The sequence below is a fragment of the Mchenga conophoros genome, linkage group LG15 (genome assembly GCF_057382185.1).
Source record: "Mchenga conophoros isolate Kocher_MC1m ecotype Shallow Benthic linkage group LG15, M_conophoros_male_GT1.1, whole genome shotgun sequence".
Classification (NCBI taxonomy): domain Eukaryota; kingdom Metazoa; phylum Chordata; class Actinopteri; order Cichliformes; family Cichlidae; genus Mchenga; species Mchenga conophoros.
This window is the reverse complement of record NC_140540.1, coordinates 30732669-30755919: the sequence shown is the minus strand read 5'-3', so window position 1 is coordinate 30755919 and position 23251 is coordinate 30732669. Positions and strand designations below refer to the sequence as shown.

The following is a 23251-nucleotide window of genomic DNA, read 5'->3' as shown; positions in this document are numbered from 1 at the left end:
TGCTGGTACCAGACTGAGTGCTGCAAAGCCACAGATTTTTTTTTTTTTTTTTTTTTTGTTAGATTTTGTGACAGCAAAACATAAGTGCACTGCTATTAGTGTAAGAGCCTGTGGAATATTTCTGTGAAACATAATTCCAGGAAGTTAAGGATTTTCAGATGGCACAGATAGAGATTGTGGCAACATTTGGAAAGTTCATCTGAAAACCTGATCTGAGATGATATTTTTCTTTTTTAGCATCAACATGTATCAGCTGTGAACTGCAGTGAGTCAAGGTAGCCTCAAGCACGGGAGGAATGGCTAGTGTGCTGACCCATAGCCACAGTTTCAAACTGTCATGTCTGTTTTGATATCAGCCTGCGTCCTTTTATTAGACCGCGCTGTGCTTCTCATGCAGGTCATGTCTCACTCGCCGCATACATACTCTTCCCATAGATTAATGTGAATGATGCACTTTGGCTGTCAAAGATCGCTGTCACAGAGTAAAAACCCATCTCAATGCACCAAACACATTTTCATGTATCTGTCCCAGTCCCATGCCTCAGCCAAGCCACGGCATGTGTCGGTTTGTGTACTGACCTCACAGGTAGTACACAATAAATACACACACTCACACACTATGCCCTCACTAGGGCTGCCACGATTTGTCGACTAGTCACGATTACGTCGACTATCAAAATCGTCGACGACTGATTTAATAGTCGACGCGTCGTTTGAAGCTTTGTAAGATCCCAAAAGACGCAGGAATAAGTAGCAGGATTTAAGAGTGTAATAACGGACTGAAACAGAAGATGGCAGCACTGCATGTACAAGGATGCCAGCTGCCGTTAAACCCCGAATAAGAAGAAGAAGAAGCAGCTGTGTCCCAGAATTCATAGCGCGGCCCAGCTCAGTTTCCAACAATGGCGGCAGCTAGTTAGTTTTAATATTACTCTTATTATTCTTTCTGGGTCACAAAATAAACGTTTAACATATTTTCAGCCGAGAATGTAGCTGTGTAAACCTCAAATATCGGCTCAGTTTATCAGGACACCACATATTTTCAAAAGCGCTCCGACGTTTTCGGAGACGTCTGTTACCCACTAGCTCGATAGCTAGCCGGGGGCTAGGTCACTAGTGCGGTGAGAACACCGGACTCCCGGCAAATTGTTTTCAAACCCACCGCCGTCTTTCACTACTCAGGTTAAATATATATGAGTCACTTAGATAAATTAAAAATGTTGTTGTTTGGCTTTTTTTTTTTTTTTTTTTTTTTTTTTTTAGTATTTTATTTGTTCCTGAGTAAATCGGTTTGTCTGAGATTAAAGTTATAGTTTTTACACAGCTGAATAAACGTCAAGCAGACAGCTGATTATCAGAAGTGTGAGATGCTGGAGAATATACTCCGTTGTCCTGTTATATTTTAGATAGCAAGGAGTTTATTAAACTTCACCGAAACAATCTGCAAATTTCATTAAAATTGAATAAACTATCATCTTGTCTTTATTTTTAGTTAGCACCTTAAAAGCTTAAAGCTGTAAGCTAATGATAGTTATATAAGAGCAGATGCTGCTGGTGCAATAAGCTGTAGTTTTACATCCAGTGGATGATGATCTGATTAGTCGACTAATCGCATAAATAATCGGTGACTAGTCGACTATCAAAATAATCGTTTGTGGCAGCCCTAGCCCTCACCGGGACAGAAAGTGGGACGGCTGCTGTCAACCTTCAGCAAGCTGACCAATTTAAACATGTCACACTGATGGTGTATCCCACAAGTTTACTGTATCCGGCCTTTAAGTGATGACGTGATAAATCCTGCTTCCGGGCCCAAACTACTCGTTTAATAAGGCTTTTTTGTTTTGTTTTTTTTTACATGTTTTAATGCTTTGTATCTTGTTCTATTTAATCTCAACAAGCCCCTAAAAACAGTCAGTGATCACTGTCGGCCTCTCTCGGTTTTTATTACCGCTAATCATTTTAAAGCTCAGTTTTTAAAACCTTACGATGTAATTCCAGCCCAGGCCATGCAGCAGTATATTAATAACTAACCTCGTATTGTGGATGGATTATCTCAGTTATTCTCCCGACTGAAGTTTGGTCTGTTTACAGTATCCTGCCATACGATTGGATTTGTCCCGAACCTTCGGGAACCCTTGCGTTAACTTTTATTGAATGGGGAAAAAAAGTTAGCGTTCATCCAGCTTCACTGTTAATATTATGCTAACATAGCTGTGTCGCTAGTGATCACGTAGCACATCATTACATAACAGTTAGCCAAACTTCAGTAACCCTACAAATGTCACTGCTGTTTACTTTCCTGTCTTCATTTATGGAAATGGCAGTAGAGCTGTACGTCTTAATTTGTTTTGGAAATCTCTGTCAGAACATGCTATATTATATTTAGATGGAATCTAGCGAGCTAACTTCCTGCTAACGTCTAACTCCGTTAAATTTCATAAATTCGTTTTTCATAGATGCCTGGGTGGTAAACTTAATTGTTACACCTGGTAGAGCAGCAACGCTGATCATTTTATTACAGGTGAAAGGATTTAGACAGTTTTTAACTCTCAGTGATGCCGCAGTGATTGTGTGACTTGGGGACCTGCAGCGGAGTTTGGGCCCAGTCACGGCTAATGATGTCAGACTTAAAGACCGGATTGAACTACAGCTGGGCAACTCTGCAATCAAGTGAACTAGTTCCTTTTTATACATATAAAAAACAGATTTGAACACATACAGGCATAGAGGAGAAAAGTAGTAATCACCTAATTAGACTTCACTTCACCTTCAGGATTGTGGGGTAGGCGTTCAGTACTGTGTTATGCACACTTGTTTAGAGCTTGACATAAATTGGGCATTCAGTCTTTGTCTACTTTGATGGGGATTTCATTCACAGTCCCTGTATGCTACACATTATGGCTGTTTAAAGATTGCACATTTTGACTTTATTGCCAGAAGAGAAGCCCATCATTCTCCTGTTTTTTGTGGCATTGTTCAAGTTGTCCATCCTGCTTTTGATCCATCTGTTACCCAGTCCAAATCTGTGGAGTCTGCTGCCTCCATCTGCTCTGTTTTCACCAGCCAGGCCAGGCACACAGGAATCATATCATAAATGAATGACAGGAAGGCCGGTCTGGGCAATCTGATCATATGTGGGCCAACAATTTCCTTGTTCATATTTGTAAAGATCAGTGTAGCCTTGTTTTGTCTGCTTCACGAAGGTCTTGCATGAAGCACCTTCCAAGTCACCATCTGGTAAGACTCAACCTGTCTGCTCAGATGACCAGCTCTGGTGTGCCGTCTGTCTGCTCGGCTTGGCTCAAATTGAGGCATCTGCATCCGTCTTCCAGCAGAGTGATGGGGACATGCTGCTTACAAAGTGGTCATTAAAGAGAAATACAAAGCCGAATCTGCTTTCAGTCACGAAACTGGGATCCAGGAATAATGGATTGGATGGTGTTCACCTGCTTCACCGTCATAAATACATTTGACTACATTTGGGAAATGAGATGCACTAAAATTGGGGTTAAGTTTAAAATGACACTGATTTTACTCAGGTTTTTTTGCAGTTTCAGGTCCAAACTAAGATGGGCAGTGAGTCATGAATAGTTCACAGCATAAATCCTATTGCCACTTTTTCAGCTTTGTAAGCAGGCCTTACACAGCTTGTTCGGGACTAACCAGGCCAGCAAGTCCTCTCTCCTCTAACCCTGGCTTGTTGCTCAGGCATACAGCCATGACAGTCCTGGCTGTACAGCAGCGGGGGAGGGCCTGCTTATTTGTCCCGTTAATAAAGCCCAGACACAGCCAAAGAGGGAGCCTCACCCAGCCAGCTGGACGATCTCTTAGCAGCACTCCAGACTACAACATAAATTGTTTGAGAGATACTTTGTTAGTAAGTTATAATTGTGCAGCTGTAGTATAAGGAAATTACTCTTATTTGCGCCAACATAAAAAAAATGTCCATTGTTCTTTTTTTTTTTTTTTTTTTTTTTTTTATCCACTAAATATTGACTTGATAAAAACACTAAAGTGGCCAGTTGAAGCCTTCAATGTGAACCTGGAATAGAGAGTGCGTGGATCTTTACAGACTGGTGTTTTTGCATTCTCCCAGAGAACAATGCAGTGAGATGTCATTGTTTTATCAGGCTCTGTTAAGTCTGAGTGGATTCAGAGTCAGTAGAGTTTGTTCTGACTGAATAGTGATACAGAATGAAGGAGTGATTGATACTCCCCCCTCAAAGGTTCATGTGCAAAATTGATGAGTTACAGATGAAGAAAAGTAAGGGGCCCGGCTTTTGTGCCTGGTCTGTTCTGATGTATATTCTGATCTGCAATGTCAATGAAAACTTGATGTTTAGCTTTTAATTGATGTACAGCAAACATCAGTTCAGTGTGTAAAGAGAGAGAAAGTGCGAGGGAGTTGTTAAGTCTTACCACCAACAGGTAACTGCCATTGCATTTTTAAAATCAGAATAATTATATAGAATAATAGGTAGATGGTGCTCATCAGCCTGAAAGTCCAAGGGAAGTATCTGGAACTGGAGTCCCAAACACTTAGTCTCATCTGGTACCAGACTATACTGGTCAGTGCTGTAATGTTGGGTCCACTTGGGCTACAGTTGTTTGTCCATATGAGCTCACCCTTATTCACTTCCTAGAGAGGACAATCCAGCTAACCCAATAAGGATGTCGGCCTTCCTCACTGACTTAACACCAAACACACTGTAGCCATCGCACCAGGCAAAATGGTTGATGCTGTTACAGCCTCATCTCAGCTCCAAATGACAATTTTAGTTGCCATGTAGCATGCAGCATCAGTTGCTGCAGTTATAATAACAGATGCACATCATCTTCAAAAGTCACCACACACAGGTTAAAGATGATGGATTTGCTGTGTTCACTATTTGTATAGCTACTCGTTTCCTGTCAACGCTACCATTTTGGATTCCTCCTGTTTGTGTTTTAACCAGTGTTTTCACGATAGCAGTTGACTGATCTCTTTTTGCCACAAAAGCAGAACATCTACACTGTGAAGAGCATCATTTCATCTCCTCCTTGGAATAATCCTGCCAAGTTTTTTAGAATTTGCCCCTTGGCTACATGATGCTTTTCACTCCCACTTTGGCAATTCCACAACCATAATTAGTAGTGAAATTAGAGTAGCGTGTACTTTCTTCCGACCACTTGAATTAAGTACGTGAATGGCCACCCACTGGGCACCTCATTTGGTTTTAGAGGAGTAACTGTAAAGTATTGAGCTTGCGTGGGACTACACATTTTTTTTGTATGCATGATTTTAAAGTATCCCTTATGCATTATCTGTTTGATGTTAAACTCTGTAATTCATCAAGCATGTGGGAAATGTCCTTCTTCAGTCCTGCACCAAATTCTTGTATTTACTATCCAACACTGTATCACTGCTGCAGCCCAAGCTTGCCATTGTACAGCATTTTTTTTTCTACATTATTTCTTGTCTTTAAAAAAACAACAATGGCTCTTGCCTCATTTGTGGTATTTTTCGTAATGAAGAAGATTGTGGGGTAGGGCTGGGCGATATATCAAAAATTTACCGTTACCGAAATTTATGACTCTCATCGACGTCATTTTGCCCATGTCGGTAAATTCGGTATTTTAAAAAAAAGAAAAGGCATGTGCAGGTTGGCGATGTTCATGTCCCTTTAAGACGCTGTGCTACGTTACAGACTTGACGGGGTGGAGTCACATGACTCTACTACCTGTTAAGCTGGGCAGACACTGTGCGATTTTTTTTTTTTTCTTCAGTCGCGCGATTCAGCTCCTGCTCAAACTGTACGGTTGACTCGCAGGGGTTAGAAGTTCATAGGTCACGATGCAGGGTCTCACACTATACGGCCCGATGCTCTGATACGACCTGAGTGCTCACACTGTGCGTCCATAAAATGAAGGTTATAACAGAAATTCTGTCGCTCGCTCTCCCTCTCTGTCTTTCACTCACACAGACACGCACACCACCACCATCAACTTTGCTAAATTGCTAATGAAAAACATTGATCAGGCAGCTGTGATTGAGCAGCAGTGTAGATCCAACTATTTTCACGGTTGTTGTGGTCATGATCATTTTGTTAGGCCACATCGAAAAGGCTCGGATGAGCTTTCCAAAGTTCTACAAGTTGTGCCTCCGTCGCTTGTGTCCAGATCACACGCTGCACTGTCGTGCTGCGCCGTCTTTTTCGCTGACATTTGTGTTTGCGCGTGCGCAGTGTGACAAACTGCGGTGACACCCTCACGACGGTCGTGAATCCTCGCGACCAAGCGATTGATGATCGGGAGCTCGTCGTGAGGTGTCAATCACTTCTCGTTACCCCACGTATACTATACGATGCATGACGCACGATGAAGGCCAAAATCGGGCCGATCGCCAAAACGGTCGCACGACTCAAAAATCGGCTCAAAATGGGCCAAAAATCGCACAGTGTAAGCCCAGCATAACAAGACGAGACACGGGTGAACAAATGGAGGACGATTTAAATGTTGAAGCAGCAGCGACGGAGGTAGAGCTGGTGGAGGAGGAAACGTTTTTTTTTTTTTTTTGGCACTTGGGGTGGTTATCGTCCATTTATCGTTATCGAGGTTAACTGCTCAATTTATCGTGATATTGATTTTAGGCCATATCGCCCAGCCCTATTGTGGGGTGTTTTTTGTGTGTGTCCCGTTTGGATCTTTAGCCATCAGAATTGTTGTCTTAAGGCCAAGAAAGATGCCAAGCGGATTTATTTTACCAAGTGGATCATCATGGCCTTGGTCCATTTGATTGACCTTTATTATAATTATGAATTTAGTTTATTTTCGGTTGCTGCAAACGGGACAGACATGACTGGGGGATAGGACAGGGAGAAAGAAAGAGAGGGAGAGAAAGAAAACCAAAGGGGAGAAGAGACGGTGAGAAAGGGGGAAGAAAGAAAGAAAGAAAAACAAACAAAACACCTGGATCACCTGTATGGAGAAAAAAAAACAAAAGAGAAAGCAAACAAACAAAAAAAAAAAAGAGCAACATAATAAAAAACAGCACCATCACAATAAACTAGCTAGCAGTAGATAACAGTAAGAGGAAGATTGTGTTAACATAATGTGTCTAAGTGGGAATGAATCTCTGACATTGATTACTTGTGGTTTTTTTTTGTTCTTTTAAGCATTATTGTGTTTGTGCAAGTGCATTGTTGAGCCAGCACTCTTTGATGTTCAGCTTTTAATTGATGTTGCATGTGGCACAAGTACCATTCAAAAGTCTGTATTGTGCACTTATAGCATTTCCTCTAAAAGTCTTGTAATGAAAACTGGATGTGGAGAGTTTAAAAGCCTCCAGTGTTCATCTTTACTTCCGTTAATTGCAAACACTAACACAGTTGCTGAAGAGACTATGAAGAAAAACTTTTAAAAATAGTCACTTATGTGTATTCTTAATACCGCATCTGTTTTATTATACCCAACTAATTTATCGACTGGCCAATATTATAGTCTGATATTGGCTATTTGCTAATGTTTAGGCATTTGTAATTTCGGAGGTTGCATCTTCAACATCAATGAGATGGAAAAAAAAGTAGTCGAAATTAGGGCTGGGTGATATGAGGAATATCTAATGTCGCAATATGTTTTTGCTATATTGCGATACAATATATATCACAAAATGTCTTGAGCCTTAGCATCTCCGGTACTGGGGGCAAACGGGGTGAGCTGCAGTTTAAGCCTCTGTGAGTTTATGTAAATATCGGCATGTGTGGTATCCACAGAAACCTCAGCTAAAAGCACATATAAACCATTTCTACAACCACCAAACAGCAAAAACGACAAACAATTAAAGAGCAGTTACATAATTTTGCCAAATGTGCCTAAACACAACCAACGAAGCCACAAACTCACTCAACTTCATGGAACCAAGCAAACGGCTAAAACTGCAAGTGTTGTCACGCTCTGACCGAAGTTTACTGAACCAGCTGCAAAGAAACCATAAATGTGCTTCACGTTCAATAAACAATAACATGGAATTACTGTGCCGTTTTTCTGTTTCTCTCGCCAGTAGGCGTTGTAGCTCGTATCACAGCTGGTTTATTTAAAGTTGTTTTGTGTGTGTGTGTGTGTGTGTGTGTGTGTGTGTGAAGATGTTGACATGTGGAGTTTAAGAAAGTCTTTATTTTGCAGTGGATGACTTTTAAGCTGATGGACTAATTTCGTGGTACTGCTACCTTTAGCGGCAATAGTTTTATGGCATGTTTTGCAAATTACCAGATTTTGTTCAACATCCTCCTTGTGAAATCCAAACGATGGCGCCATATTTTTCCTTATCTGGTAGCAGATAAACACGCGTGATCAGCGCAGAAGGTTTTCTGGTTCAGAGGGTGGATTAATTATGCATTCGCAAAATACCAAAACCACTCAGAGTGAATCACATGCAGACAGCTTAATATTTCCATGGCAGCCTCAGTGGTTAGCCATTTTAACAATCGTATGTGGGGAAAAAAAACTTAGCCGATTTATGGGAGTAGTGACATTTTTTTAATCACCAAATATCGGTATCAGTCTTAGAAATCCTATATCCAGTATGTCTGAACCATACTGGATATGAAATGTGTCACTTCAAATGTAGGCAGAACTAATGTTATATCTTATTCCAAAACATACAAAATACCATCAGTACGAATACAAAAAGTCTTGGTATGAGTACGCAACATCAGTCGTGGTCGCAGTGCAGATAAAATCCCAACATTTCCGATCCTTGCTGTACTATAAGTATTTGTTTAGTATGTGGCAAACTGTTTTGACTCAGCATCGACTCCTGTGTTAAATTTCTTGATATGTGTGTCTCTTTGTTACTTAATGAAGATAAGATAAAAAGGAAACATTGTAATCGATAAACCACATCCCTTTGACAGATCTTTTCAGTGTGCGGCCGTTCTTTGTTCTTGGCAGTTGTCTTCATTTACCTTTCCAGTGTGTTTCTAGAAAGAGCCTACATTAAACTATAGAAAGAGTTTGAAACACATCAACATGTTTGCATATTTTGCCAAGTACTGTGTTGCTTTGGAGGTTTTTGAAGTTTTTTTGTTTGTTTGTTTTTAGATACTAAATAATGATCAGAGGCTTACAAGCAAATCTTGTTTTCAGACATGCCTGGCCTTATTTGTGTACTCAGGAGTTTTAACACACAGTTTTAACACAAAAAATATGACATTTTTTATATCATGTGAAAGTTTATATTGGGGAATTATCGGGGACATGGCGCTGCTGCTCATCTGTGTAATACATCCCCTCTGTTCTCTCCAGGAGTTAATTTAAGGAGCACAAGATTGCGAATGAATCTATTAGAAAGGCTGTGATTTAGCAGGTCGTCACCCTCCTCTGTTCACTCCCCTTCCTCTTATTGCTCTCCTCCTACACACACACCCCTAGCATCAAGCTACACTGTGTGGCTGTGTGCATATTTGACTGATATTTCACTATTCCTCAGTGAATTTACACAAAGGCTTATTTAAAGCATCGCAGTATAGGTGCTGTGCTCCACTAATGTTTCCTGGAATCAATTCAGAATGACCCCCAACATCATACAGGGGCATAACTACACTTAAATGACAGCTGTTAATTGATTAGAACAATGGCAGTGACCATGAAAGTTGGTGTCAGGGCTAGGGATGGGTATCGTTTAGGTTTTATCCGATACCGGTGCCAAACTCGTACTTTTGAAACGGTGCCGGTGCTTAAATGGTGCTTAAGCGGTGCTTGAACCGGTGCTTAAAGAATGGAGAACACAAACGTTGTCCAAAAACCTCTTATGTTTTTATTTTTAGAATTCTTTTTTTTCTGCAAAATGATAACCAAGTTAGCCTTTTCTGTTGATACAACATACCTCCTTTGGTTGGAACTGGTGCTTAAACAATGGAAAACACAAACTTTGTCCTAAAACCTCTCATGTTTGGCTGTTTTTCTTGTAAAAAGATAACAATGTTAGCCTTTTTTGCAGCTATAGGGCATATATGGTATCACTCTATCACACAAGAAGACAGCCGCATGTAACTACGACGGTGTTTGCTAGTTCACCTTACATGCATTAATGTAATAACGTGGTTAGCCTACTCAACATAAATTACACACGAACAACATTAAGCTACTCACGCAGAGAAGAACAGCTGCTGCTGCCGTCATCATGCGTCATCATTTCTGCTGCACTGGCAGGGCTAGGGGCCAGGACTCTACTCTCCGAGTTCTTGGGGGATGTTGCTAACTCTGGGTCCGATAACAGGCACCACACCCGCAGTAGATGTGCTTGGTGCTTGGTCTTGCAGCAAGCTATAAAATACGGTGCATTTCTCGGCTTAAAAAAACGCTATGCGTTGCCAGGTGTTTCATCAGATTCGAGGTGTTACCTCCTTTGCACAGTATCACCTTAAAGCACTTGTTGCAGGCTGCTGAGTTTGCATCTTTTGCTGTGAAGTACAGCCAGACTTTTGAGCGCTCCGTCTTGGGCGTTTTTAATCTGTAGCTCTGCTCTAAAAGAATGTACGTACCTGGGTGGGTACTATCCTTGGAAAGGTAAAATAATTGGCTAGAATCCAAAGTGTATGACATCTCAAGAAAAAAAATGTGCGCTGCTTTTCGGTCTGGTTACTACCGTTTATGTCAGAACCGGTACCAGTACCCATCCCTAGTCAGGGCTGCTATGCTGACTAAGAAGTCATTGTTTGGCTATGTTTGTCATGCATAGTGGCTATTTCTGTGTCGAACTAAATATATTTATTCATTTTGTGGGGGTAAGGCACAAACAATCTAATATTGTAGAAGAATTTATGTGTGGGTGTAGAGGCTGTTTGTGTTTTTCTGATATTTCCAGCATATGAGAAAGGAAAGTTCCTGGAAAAAAAACATATTGGGTTGACAAATATATGTTTTGATGTAGCTATGGTATAGGTAGTCACTGTAGTTACAGGTACAGGCAGTCTGTCTTTCTTACTGTTATGTCTATATGTATTGCAACCTATACTGTTTTTGTTTTTATTTTAAACATTGCAAATGGACCCCAATTGACAATAAAATGTACAATTAAGTGGAAAAACCTGAATGTACAAGAGATATTAAAACACAAACAAAAGTACCTTTTTGGGGTAGATGCCAATACATGCATTTTTGCTTGATAAGGAATCTCTAGATTTAGCATGTCTGACATAATTTGAAAAGTTTTCCAATATTGTTGAAATAGTGCTGTTTTCCCTCCAAACACTTGATACATGTGTCACAAATATCAGGAGACCATCAGTTAAACTTGGTTGGGGTGATATAGGTCCTCATCACCGTTTGTATTTTAACATCTTCATTATTGTATGGATTGATTGTTTTTGTTTTGGGACTTTTAGGCATGCCTTTCCTCACTTCTTTTCATCTGTATTTGCTTGAACATCCTTTCTCTGTGCTTCTAACATGTCAATAGTGGATTTGCTCTCATGCAACAGCAATGCTGTATAAACTAAAGAAATCTAAATTTCCTTATCAACAATAAGGTTTTCAAGGTGGGATAGTGATAGCTCAGATATTAGATGCTATACGTCTGTATTTTAAGAATTTGACATTTTTAATTGCAGATACTTGAGAAAATGTTTGTCACCCAATGCCACCCAGATTTTGAAGCCACAATCTGTCCTTCCAGCCCTAAAGGATTCATTACAGCATATAGGGTAGTAAGATGATACGGAGGAAGTAGCTTTAATATGCCACTTTGTACCATATGTCGAAAGTATTTTCTAAGGACAAGGTTTCCCATTTTTCCTTTGAGTGTATAATATAAAGAATATAAAAACAGAATATGAGAACAGTTTTACTGGAAGATTTGTAGTAGCTCTGACCCACATGATTATACATTGATGTAGGCAGTCATCTGTCTGATGTCTCCCTGACCTCACAAATCAATGCTCCTAGGTCCCTGGGATAAATATTTTACTATCAAGGGTAATTTTAAGACTTTAAATTTTAAGTTTGTTAGGAAAAACTGTCGCCGGCGTACAGGGGTATTCTATGCTCTTGGTCACTAAGTTGTATAGCCACTAGACCCACCTCTATCACCACAGTCAAGGCCTCATGACAAGCATTATTAGCATCCCATGTTGCCAGATCACTCTAGAAAAATAGTTATTGTATGTTGCAATTTACTCAGTCATCTCTTCTGTCAAATAGCTGTTTTTAACATAGGTTTTAAGCAGGAAGCTATTTTAATCTCTAAAATTACTTCATTTTAGCTTGTGATTTATATGTTAACCATATTTAATAAATTTGTTAGTTCCATATGTCATTTGTATCAGATCAGTACAAAAAGTAAGAGGGAGTTTGCTGTACTGAGCCCATGGCAACCACTAATAGGGCAAAACAAAGAAACATTAACACATGAAAACATTTAAACCCACAAGTCACCACTCCCTTACTCAAAACAATGAACTAGCTGGGCATATGATTATCCTTTTTAAGAAGGAGCAGCTGAAAACTTCAAAACCAACCCGTGGTCTCTACCAACCATGAACCTTATTAAACATTTAGTCTTATATAACAGGCCCTGTTCAAGATCAAACTGTTCCATCTGAGTATAAATGGTTTTAAGATGTAAATTTCAGTCACAACAGAGAGAATGAATTGAAAAAATATTCAGGCAACACAAATTCTGTAAACCATGCCACAATGAACAATGCCAGATACAAAACCTCTTGGATGTAAAATCAACTGTGTAAGAGGGCATCCTCAATAGATGAAACTCCATATAATAAATCCTATTGAGTTTTTAATTTGAACGGCAACTACTCACGAACTAGTCGTGGAATACACTGTTTTCCCTAGCAACCACAGTGTCCCAGCAGGTTGTCGATCATCTATGTCTGTGTGACTCTGTTCATGTGCAGCTGATTCTGCATCATTGTTGTCCTCCAGAAATATTAAAATTGGATTGCTTAAGCCATTTCTGCAGTTTGATGGAGATGTGTGAGTGCATTCATGTCTGCAACTCATGAAATCTTACAAAGTGGAGCTATATCAGGAAGTGCTCTTTGGAAGCAGCCATTTACAGGAAATCAAAGTTATTATAACAGCAGCTACTTTTTGTCAGAAAGTGAAATTGACTTTCTGTCAGAGAATGGGGGTTCAGTAACTTGAACGCATACGACGTGGTGATTCCCTGATTGGTGGAACCATTTAATCTTCTATAGTAGGAATTCTAGTGGTAGCATGATTAGTATGAGTCTGTGTAAAACAAAGTGTGATGGATGGAGCAGCTACGAAGTTTGCTTTTCTTCCCATGCTTTGATGTAAAAATCCTCCTAGCTTTTTCCCAATAAATGTTTTAATGGAACAGTGTTGCTGTTTTGAACCCTAATAGTTTCTTTCACTCAACCTGAGCTCACAGTTTCAGTAACAGTAACGGCTCCGACTCCACATTAAACTGTGCCAGCGTCATCACCGCTGCTGTGTTATCATTGTTTTTGTTTAAAACTGGGGGCTGAGAATGAACACTTGCAGCACGAGCGCATTGGCTTCATCTTTCTGACAAGGAATCTACATTCCTCTTTGTTGGTCTTTCTTTTACAAGACACCTGCGTAGCAAAGAGTAAACTGGTCATACTTGTCTTCACAATCTTTCTCAGTCTTCTTTTTGGACTCTTGTTATGATCGGTCTGTTTCTCAAAATGTCCTTCTTCCAAATAAAAACAAAGCCATTCACAGCACATTTTTAGACCCAGCATTAAGCAGTAAGTGTCCTTTGTACCACAGACTTGCTTTGCTTGGTTCTGTCCTTTCCTTCCACACACCTCCTCTACCTCTGTCTCATTTGTTTGGCACTCTGCCAGGCTGCTCAGTGAGCCAGAGGGTGACTCTGCCAACATGTTTGTGTGCATCAGATTAACTTGCGTTTTATTCTGTTTATTTTTAATTCTCTCAAGACTGCGTGTGTGCTTTGCCCTCACGTACCCTGTTGTCAGGTTTAGGTAAAAACCGTTGCACAGATGCACCTCGATTAAAGTTCCTAAAGGCGTGGGAATTATCATCACTATTTTGTCTGTCATAATCTTCTTCCTCCATCGTATTCTGCTGTTCTGACATTTTCTATGCAGGCAGTGGGAGTGGCTACTCAGTCCTAGATTTCACACAGTTCTCATTGGGCCTTTTTAATTAATACTAGCAGTGCTTTTATTAACGTCTTCTTCCACTCCTCCCAGTGGCAGCTGACTGTTTAATTACAGCAGGAGGCTAGCTGTACCCGCAAACTGGGTAGGAGAGGGAAGGGGGGGAAAGGATTGACATTCTCGTGACATAACTTAGAGCAATGTTTTGAATATGACTATTTTATTTTTTTTATGGATTTAAACATAACTGGGTTGTAGAGAGCTTTCAGGTGTATAAATGTATATGTGTGTGACGACCTGGCTCAAAGCCGCAACATAAAAAAGGAGACGAATACCAGAGTATGGGTGAGAAGAGGTTTTATCTTAAAATGGAAAACCAGGTTTGCTAAAATGGCTGATGCCACCAAGGCAAAGACAAGTGAGCTCCCCGGGGAGTTCTTGGAAAATGGGACCTGTACTCAGCAAAGCTCACCTTTCATAGAGGATGATGATATTATTATTATTATTATTATTATTATTATTATTGTCTTTTTGCTTCTCTGCTGCAGCAGACACTGTGTATTTGGAGCTTAAAGATATGATGGTTGTAACAAGGGAGGGAAATTTGATGCTTTAAAACGCCATAACAAGCATTGTTTGTTGTTTTAATCCAGGGGTAGGCAACCTTTCTGATGGCAAGTGCCATCTAAAATTTCCTCAGAAGTCAGTTTGCCATATGATTGCATTAGCAATAAATTTAATAACGCTCTATATGAAGAGTTACACACTATATAGAACGACTTTATAGAATTATATTTGTTTGCAGATGTTGGCAGCTATCAGCGAATAGTTATCAGCTATTTTGAAACAAAAAAAATACACTTTTTATCCATAACAAGAACTCCATAACAGCAAATGAACTGTACAACAGAAAATGCAAATGCTATTTATGGTCTCCTCACAACAATGATAAGAAAAATAAACTGAGCCAATATGGCATGTTTGTTAATACACATGTTAATCTGATCTCTGGTCCAGCATTCAGACGGCTACCTGAGGAAACTCTTCATGTGAGAGAAAATCTGCTCACACAGATGTGTAGAGCCAAATACTGTCAATAAGGCCTCTGCAATGTTCTGAAGACAGTCAAACTTGTCAGGTAGTGATGTGAAAATGCAAGCTCCATGAACACGCACAGCTATGGATTCCAGCTGCTTCAATGTTGCATTAACTTAAAATGTCTGGCTTTTGTTAAATAATTTTCTGAAGCTTACAAACAAAGTTTTTATCTGACATAAAATGTATAGAAATCATACATATACCAACAAGATTGTACATCACTGTCACAACAGTGTTTGTTTTCATTCAAAGGCTTTATGGCTTTAATACCTGGTGGGCCGGTCTTTAGCCAAAATGCCCTGAGCACGACACGCAGTGAATTAATCTGAGACGGTGCATTAAAAAAAAAAAAAATGGCCACGCCAGCAGTGTACATCGCAAATCAGCTCGCATAGACATATTAGTTGTGCCGCTTCTTAATGATGGTATCTTAGCTAACAACCCCAACTACCAGATTCAACTTGTAATTGGCTAAAAATAATTTAGTCTACTGGTGAGGGGGACGTTGTTAGCTTTCCACATTCCGACACTTCAAAAGCTTCAGGAGCTTTCCGCTCAGCACAGCATCAGCACCGTGGAAATACACGGATACATCCGAAGAGTCGAGACAGAATTCACAATGCATTTTTGGGACTTTCAGGTGTGTGGACCAATGTTTTCTTTTCTAATCAAACCAGAAATCTTTAATGAGCAGGTGGATAATTAAATGAAAATAAGAAAGTATTTTTTGTGCCCCCCCCCCCTTTCCCCCCTGGCAAAACTTTGCTATACCCGCACCTGCACAGTTACCAGCTGTCAGCTACATAGAAAAGGATCCTGGTGTTATTTGTCTCTCAGAAACAGTTCATAACTTCCCTTCAACTCATTCATGTCACCTAAAAGGTAAACCTGTTTCTCCATCACCTGTTCAGCTCTGATGATCCAGTAAGGACATCTCCTGGTTTCATCTTCATGTTTCCCTCTCACCAGATAACCAAACCATATCATGACCAGCAGCTTTTTTGCAGCTGTGGCTCCAGCAAACATCAGCTGATAGTAGAAATTAATATTAAATAAATTCTAACAACAGCTGATCAAGCTTAAACGTGCTGCTGTTGTTTAGCGCGACATCCGCTGGTTTCCGCTTTCTGGCGCAAAGTGAGCGATAAACAAACGAGAGAAAAGCCGATCAGCTGATCATTGATCAGTTTCATGATTGAAGTAGCAACAGGAGAGAGAGGGGGAGAATGAGAGAAGAAGAGGCAGCTGCAGCGTAACGACAGAATAAGTCCAGCTTTGTCTTTTTTTTTTTTTTTTTCTATTCTAGCTGAAGTACGGGACAAATCGTGTTTCTTTTCAGCTCAATACGAAACGTGTAATATTTTCTCTGAATACGGGACGATTCCGTTTTTACGGGACGGTTGGCAACTCTAATAATTAACCTTATGAATAAAATAAAGTTCACTATCAGTAAAATCATAGCACCCACCCAGCTGTATAGAAACTCCGTCATGCTATCTAGTACGCAGTACGAGTTATTGTAACTGACTATAAAAAGTTAGCACAACGAAAATAAACTCCACCTAAACTTGGTTAGTTTAGACTGCAGGTCATAAATTCTTACCTGAAGTTCAGTTCACCTGACACTCGGACCGGCCCCGCCTCGGGTCTTTCCTCCTCCTGCCTCCCCTTTCCCTCATCCACCTGCTGGCCTCCACCACTTACTAATGTTACTGAATCTGTGGAAGCTCCGCCATAACCACCACCAAACAACTGAGTTATTTTTAGACATCAGCCAGCATCTGGCCAATCCACCACCTTTCATTGTTTATACCGTTACAAAAAAAAAACAAAAAAACATTGGCCCATAAAAATGAAAATTCACCATCGGCCCACCGAGCAAATGCCCGGTATGCCCGATGGCCAGTCCAGCTATGGTCGTGCCATCAGTTAACCCTGTTAGAGCTAGAGCTGTGGGCTCTAGATAAATGTTCTTTAACCAGCAAGTCGGGCTGCTCGATTATGGCAAAAATTATAATCACGATTATTTTCACTGAAATTGAGATCTCGATTATTTGACGATATTTATTTAACCCTTTAAGACCTACCATAGAACCAAGTCCGCCAGAGCTTATATTATTTTTTTACATGTTGTAGTGCAATTTGTGGGAGCATTTCAAGTTGCTATACATCAATACAACTATTATAGCCCATATTTTAATATGTATGCATTAAGTCCATAGTAACTACATTAATTGCAAAAAAGTGCAATAAACTACAAAAAAATTGAAAATCGTTTTTGTTTTTTTACATATATTTCTACTTGGAGAAATTTTAAGAGGTTTATCCCTCAAAACTTTAAATACAAAAAAGTTGCAAAAAATAGTTTACAACAACAGGAAATTTATTTTGAGTGTCTTCATAGTTTTATTTTGGAGATGCAGCAATTTTTATATACTGCAGGAAAAAAAAACACAATCCTATGATGCAAATTTGCAAAGAAAACAGCATGTGCATCAAAATAAACTATTTCCAGCAGTGCAATTCGAGTTCTAAGCATCCCAGAAACTATTCAGAAAAGTCAAACATGACTTATAAAAACACCAGTATAGGCTTTTAAGGCCTACAAGTAAAAAACTATTTTCCGCGAAAATGGCGGACATGCGATAGTTCGCTCTGACGTCTGTTTCAGTGTGGGAAGTGTTACAAACAGCTGATCGGATCGGCAAAGCGTGTTTCTGGAATATTATGTTTTTGTTCCTGCAAGCGCTTTTTATGCAATTTTTGCAAAGCTTTATGTGGAAAGAAACCGTGACCGAGGACAAGCTGATGGCATGAGATGCAAGTACAACTCCTCTGGTTTCATATGCAAAAAAAATTATTGCGCTAGCTTACGCGGTTCCGGTTCTATAGGGATTTAAAAATAGTTACACAAAACGGAGCGTGCAGCTCTGACCGGCTTTAAAGGGTTAACAATAACAATGTATTGGATAATGACTTTAAAAAATAATATAAAATAGTGTGCAAATACTGATAGCAGTGCAAATGTTTGCAATATAAGAAATAAATAAAAAATGTAAACATCTATGTTTAGTGAACTTTGCAGTGTTGCTCTGGTGCAGCTACACCGTAGCAAAGTTTACACACTGTGTCTACTTGATCCACGTCTGACTCCGCGAACCCATAATGTTTCCACACCACCAACGGCAGTCACTCTCCTCTCCACATAACTTCTGCTTAGCTTTCCGAGCTTCCCTCGGGTCCTCTTCTTAATTGTTGTGACGCTGTTCGAAATGCAGAGAGGTGCGCTCGATTTGCCACACGGAGCAGCGCGAGAGTAAAGCACGAGGGAGGGGCTAATAATCGGCTCAGTCATTTTTAATGATCATTGAAAGCCCAGATCGTAATCGTGATTCAAATTCGATTAATTGAGCAGCCCTACCAGCAAGTTCCTATATACAGCAACAAGCATTAGTACTTCAAACCCCCCATTTCACTGCTAATGTCAATGACATTACAGGACCTGTTTTCATTTATTTATTTATTTTTTTACCAGGCTATAAACACAGCATTTTAAAATGAATGTCTAGGGGCACTTACTCTTTTGGAGCCAGTCTCTAGTGGCCACACAAGGAACTGCAGGTTTTGGCACGTCGTTTTTCTTTTTTAACCCTGGAGGTTGCTCTCTGTGGTCCTGACATTTTCTGGAGTTCATGTGTGGAAACGTTTAAATGGTATTGTGAACAAAGCCTTAAACCATTTTTTGTCACAACTTATAAATTATCTACTTTAACTTCTCCATAGGGAGCTTGTTGCTTGAATCCTTTATAAACAATAAACCAAAATAGTAAAAAAAAAAAAATTAATAGCACATAGCGCTGTCTTTTTATTTGTTAGAATATCTGTCTGTCTTTGTCCCAGGGTGGTTAACAACACTTGGCTGCTCCGCTGTCTCAGACTCACTTACTGGCTGGTTTTTATAGCTGAACTGCTTGGTAGTCATTTTACTGTCCCAGCAGTAGTCTGGGGCTTCTGTGCCAGTGCTGAGTCATAGAGCTTCAGTTACCACAAGGAGGTTGGAGGAGGGGGAGAAGAGCTCGAGTGGAGGAAGGCCATTGGCAGAGTGCTGTCTCACTGTCTCAGCACTCCTGCCCCAAAGATAACACCCAAGAGCTGTCACAGCCCCTCCCTCCCTACTGTTCTCATTCACAATTCCTCAGCAGGAAGGGAGATGGGAAACGGCACATTTGGCTGGGAACAGCTGAGATGTGTGGGAGCTGTCACTTCACCAGTAATGAAAACAAACTTCATCATTTTTCTATCTTTTCAGTATATCAGGTTGTATACCTTTGGGGTTTGGTCACGTCAGGCTCTTTCATCTTGAGGTTAACACAAATATTTTTCTGACATTTCAAAGCTAACAAGCCTAGACGAGCTCTTCTTCACAGGCTGGCCTGAGTGGGAGGAATCAGGTGTCCATTAAAAACAGCAGCTGTGTTTATCGGGAGAAAAATGAATAAGTCAGATATGACAGAAAGACAGACTGTTTGTCTCTGTAATGTGGGAAGTGTAATGAAAGATGTTCAGGCACCTGGAAAACTACAAACTCTTCCTTCTTCTCTTGTTCTCTTCGTGGCTTGCCTTTGCAGATAGAAGCAATGTCAGAAAGAACAATTTACATTGGAATTAAGCCAGAGCACTTTCTTATTTTATGGAAATCAGAGAAAAAGTGTGGTGAATCCTGAGGATGAAGTGATTTTTGTGATGCCTGATTGACAGATGTAGATTAGCCGTGCGCAGGTTTTGTTCTTTCTGATGCCTTAATTGGATGAGCACTTCAATGTACCGACAGTATGTCTGCAGAAATTTACCTCAGCTTAACAGGATGGATCGAGGAAGAAAAAGTTCTTAGTTAAATGCACAAAGGAGTCAGATGTTTTTCCTCTTTGAAACCCTGCTCAGTCCCCACTCCCTCTACTTCCTGTTGTTCTTATTTTTCTTCAGCTCCTGAAAACCTGCACTTCTAATTAGGGCTGGGCCGTATCATACCGTTCACGGTAATACCGGTATAATGTTGGGCAACAATACGAAAATGAAATATCGCGATAGAATATGGGTAAAACGCGCATGCGCAGTGCCTTTCTTTTCATACGCACATGGCGGGAAAAGCACGGTGGCGACGAAGAATTAGAAGGGCGAAAGCGGATCGTTGAATGAAACCGATGAACCAGAATTGGTTTGTAAAAATGCGAAAACTTCAGTGGTGTGGAACTGGTTTGGCTTTCGTCCGTCAGATACACAACAAAGCACTATTTTTGGTTGAGCATGCTAGCGGGCCGTCGTTATTACCGTGTTTTTTGGAAAATACAGTGCACCTAAAATCAATCCTTTGATTTTTCTGAAAATCGACAGTGCCCTTTATAATCCCGTGTGCCTTATGTAGGAATTCTGGTTGTTTACTGACCTTGAAACTATTTTATGGGGTACATGGCACTCGAAAATCTGGCAAATGTTGTAGTACGACTTTGCTAAGCTACAAACCCGCACCGCTTGATGGATTGTCAGAGCATTACGGCTATCATAAGGAGGAGCCTTGCGGAGTGATACATACTGTGCTTCAACATAATATTACCGTATTGTGTGTATAACCTCTTTTTAAGTTTTGTGGATATTATACATGGTTATGCTGAAGATATGTCGGCCAATTTCCACTGGAAATGCCTTTTGGTTAAACTGTCAGCAAGAATTTTGCATTTGCACTGTTACATTTTTATATAACTTTAATGCACATAAAAAACAGCTGCTTGTTTAAGTGAAAATACATTGATGGGTTTTTTGCACTAATAAAGTTGTGGAGTTGTAAAGTATTTTGTCTAGTGTCAATTATATCGTCAGTTATATCGTTATCGTAAATTCGTACAATTTTCCATTGACAAATACATTTTTTGTTTCTCATCTTAGTTTCTGTCCTTCTGTTTCATTTTATTCTTTTTTGTTTTGTTTTTTATTTTCCTGGTGTTTGTCCCCCCCCTCTTTCCTCTCATGCAGACACACACCTCATGCCTGTCAGCTCTTCTCTTTCTGCTTTTTTAGACACACTCTCACTCCTTCTCCTTCTGTCTCTTTCTGTGGCCTGACCAGCTGGGTGGAAAGAATCACTTGTTTATCTCCCCTGCTGCCCGTCAGGGGCTTTTGCTTTGCTGCCACCGTTGCCTAGCAACTGCAGCAAAAGTCGGCATTGGCTGCTTATACAGAGACTGTGTGTGTGTGTGTGTGTGTGTGTGTGAGAGACTCCATGTTGACTCGGCAGGCTGAGGACAGACACGCCGCTCTCACCACTCCCTCGGCGCAGAAGTGGTCGCCAGCCTTTGTGACTCCAGAGTAGGCACACTTACACAAACCTTAGCAGTGTTTAGTGTAGACACACAAACACATGGTACAAACAAGACTGGGACTTCCCGATCTCACAGTCTGTCTGCATGCCACGAGCCACCAATCCACATTTTCACTAGTGATCAGCTGATTGTCTTATTCAGTGAAATTTTCATTCCTTGGATGAAAATATAATTTTGCTTCTCCTTTTTTTTTTTTTTTTTTTTTTTTCCCCTTTTTATTTTGAGTTTCAAGATCATAAAAATTTGTTATTACGATTCTAACCGTGATCATGGTGATCTGTGGAATCAGTGACTTCTTTATGTCTTCCTGTGTTATGCTCACGTCTCATATATACAAATATTTGCTCCATGTCCTTTTCACTTCTACTTAAGGTAGCTGACAGAATCACCTGAGTATAAGTACAGAGTTAGCGCCGAGCATATACTTTATATAAAAGATGGACTTAATGGCATTTAATATGGGAGTCTTTGATCGATTCTCAAACAGCCATGACACAAACTGCAGTTCTAGCACTTGGATTATTACAGGGTAATCCCAAAAGTAAGCTCTAGATTTAAAACACGTGGGGATCGAGCTTTTCAGGCACTGGCACCTAGGCTGTGGAACTCTCTGCCGTTGTCTTTACGCTGTCTAGACTCTACTGACTCCTTTAAAAAGCAGCTGAAGACATTTTTATACAAACGGGCTTTTAATTAATTTAATTAATTTTTACTTGTATGTCTGATCTTACTGTAAAGCACTTTGTGATTTTTATCTGTGAAATGTGCTATATAAATAAATTTTACTTACTTACTTACTCTCCTTAAAAAAAAAAAAAAAAAAAAAAAGAAAGAAATACAAACAACCGTTTATTTTTTATAATATTGACATCATTTCAAATGTTGAAGAATTATTTATTTTTCTACATTATTGCCATTTCGGCCGATGCATTATTTGTAGACAGTGTTCCAGTTTGACAATGCCCATGTCATACCAGCTCACCGCCATGTCCTTCAAACAAACGTTTTTCAAATTTTTTGCTTTGCCTAATAAAGAGCAGTAATGTACAGTCCAAAATCAGCTGTTTGACTTTCTGCTTACAAAAAGACTTTGACAATCAGTGCCTCACAGGCACAGTTTTGTTTAAGTATTTCTAGCAATCAAGTAATTGATAAATCCAATAATTGTTGCGTATCTAATCATTGTTAATGGGAAACAGTGCGGGCTTACAAGCATCATTGTAAACACATCCATATCTCCTGTCACTATGAGTAGCTCTGCTTGTATGAGCTCCAGCACAGTAGATGCCTGATTCTGGCATGTTCTGAGGATCTCATTGTCTTTCAGCAGCACGTTCCATCTTGCATCACCCTCCCTTTCCTGTTCAGATGCCCTGACATGTATCTTGGTGCAGAAAATGCTGGGAATATTTCTTTTGCTTTTTTTTTTTTTTTTTTTTTTTTTTTTTTGAGGTGCCATCTTGGGGGGTCTCGACAATGGTGCCCCGAGGACTGCGGCACTGCATCATACACAGCATCTGTCAAACACAGAATGAGGATGGAGACTTGGCAAGCTGTGGGTATATGTGTGTGGGGTAGAGGAAGAATGCCAGAAGCTCCCCTTTTCACTCTCCTCTGTTCTCCCTGTGATGATTGTGGGGAAGTCTCTGGGCATGTGCAGACACGTCTGGG

At 40.1% G+C, this 23251-nt stretch overlaps 1 protein-coding gene across 1 annotated transcript in view; it reads left to right on the top strand.

Annotated features, from left to right (window-relative positions):
* rev3l (REV3 like, DNA directed polymerase zeta catalytic subunit) overlaps nt 1–23251 on the top strand; it is an 86851-nt gene that overhangs the window by 16990 nt on the left and 46610 nt on the right. The gene's annotated exons all lie outside the window — the stretch shown is intronic.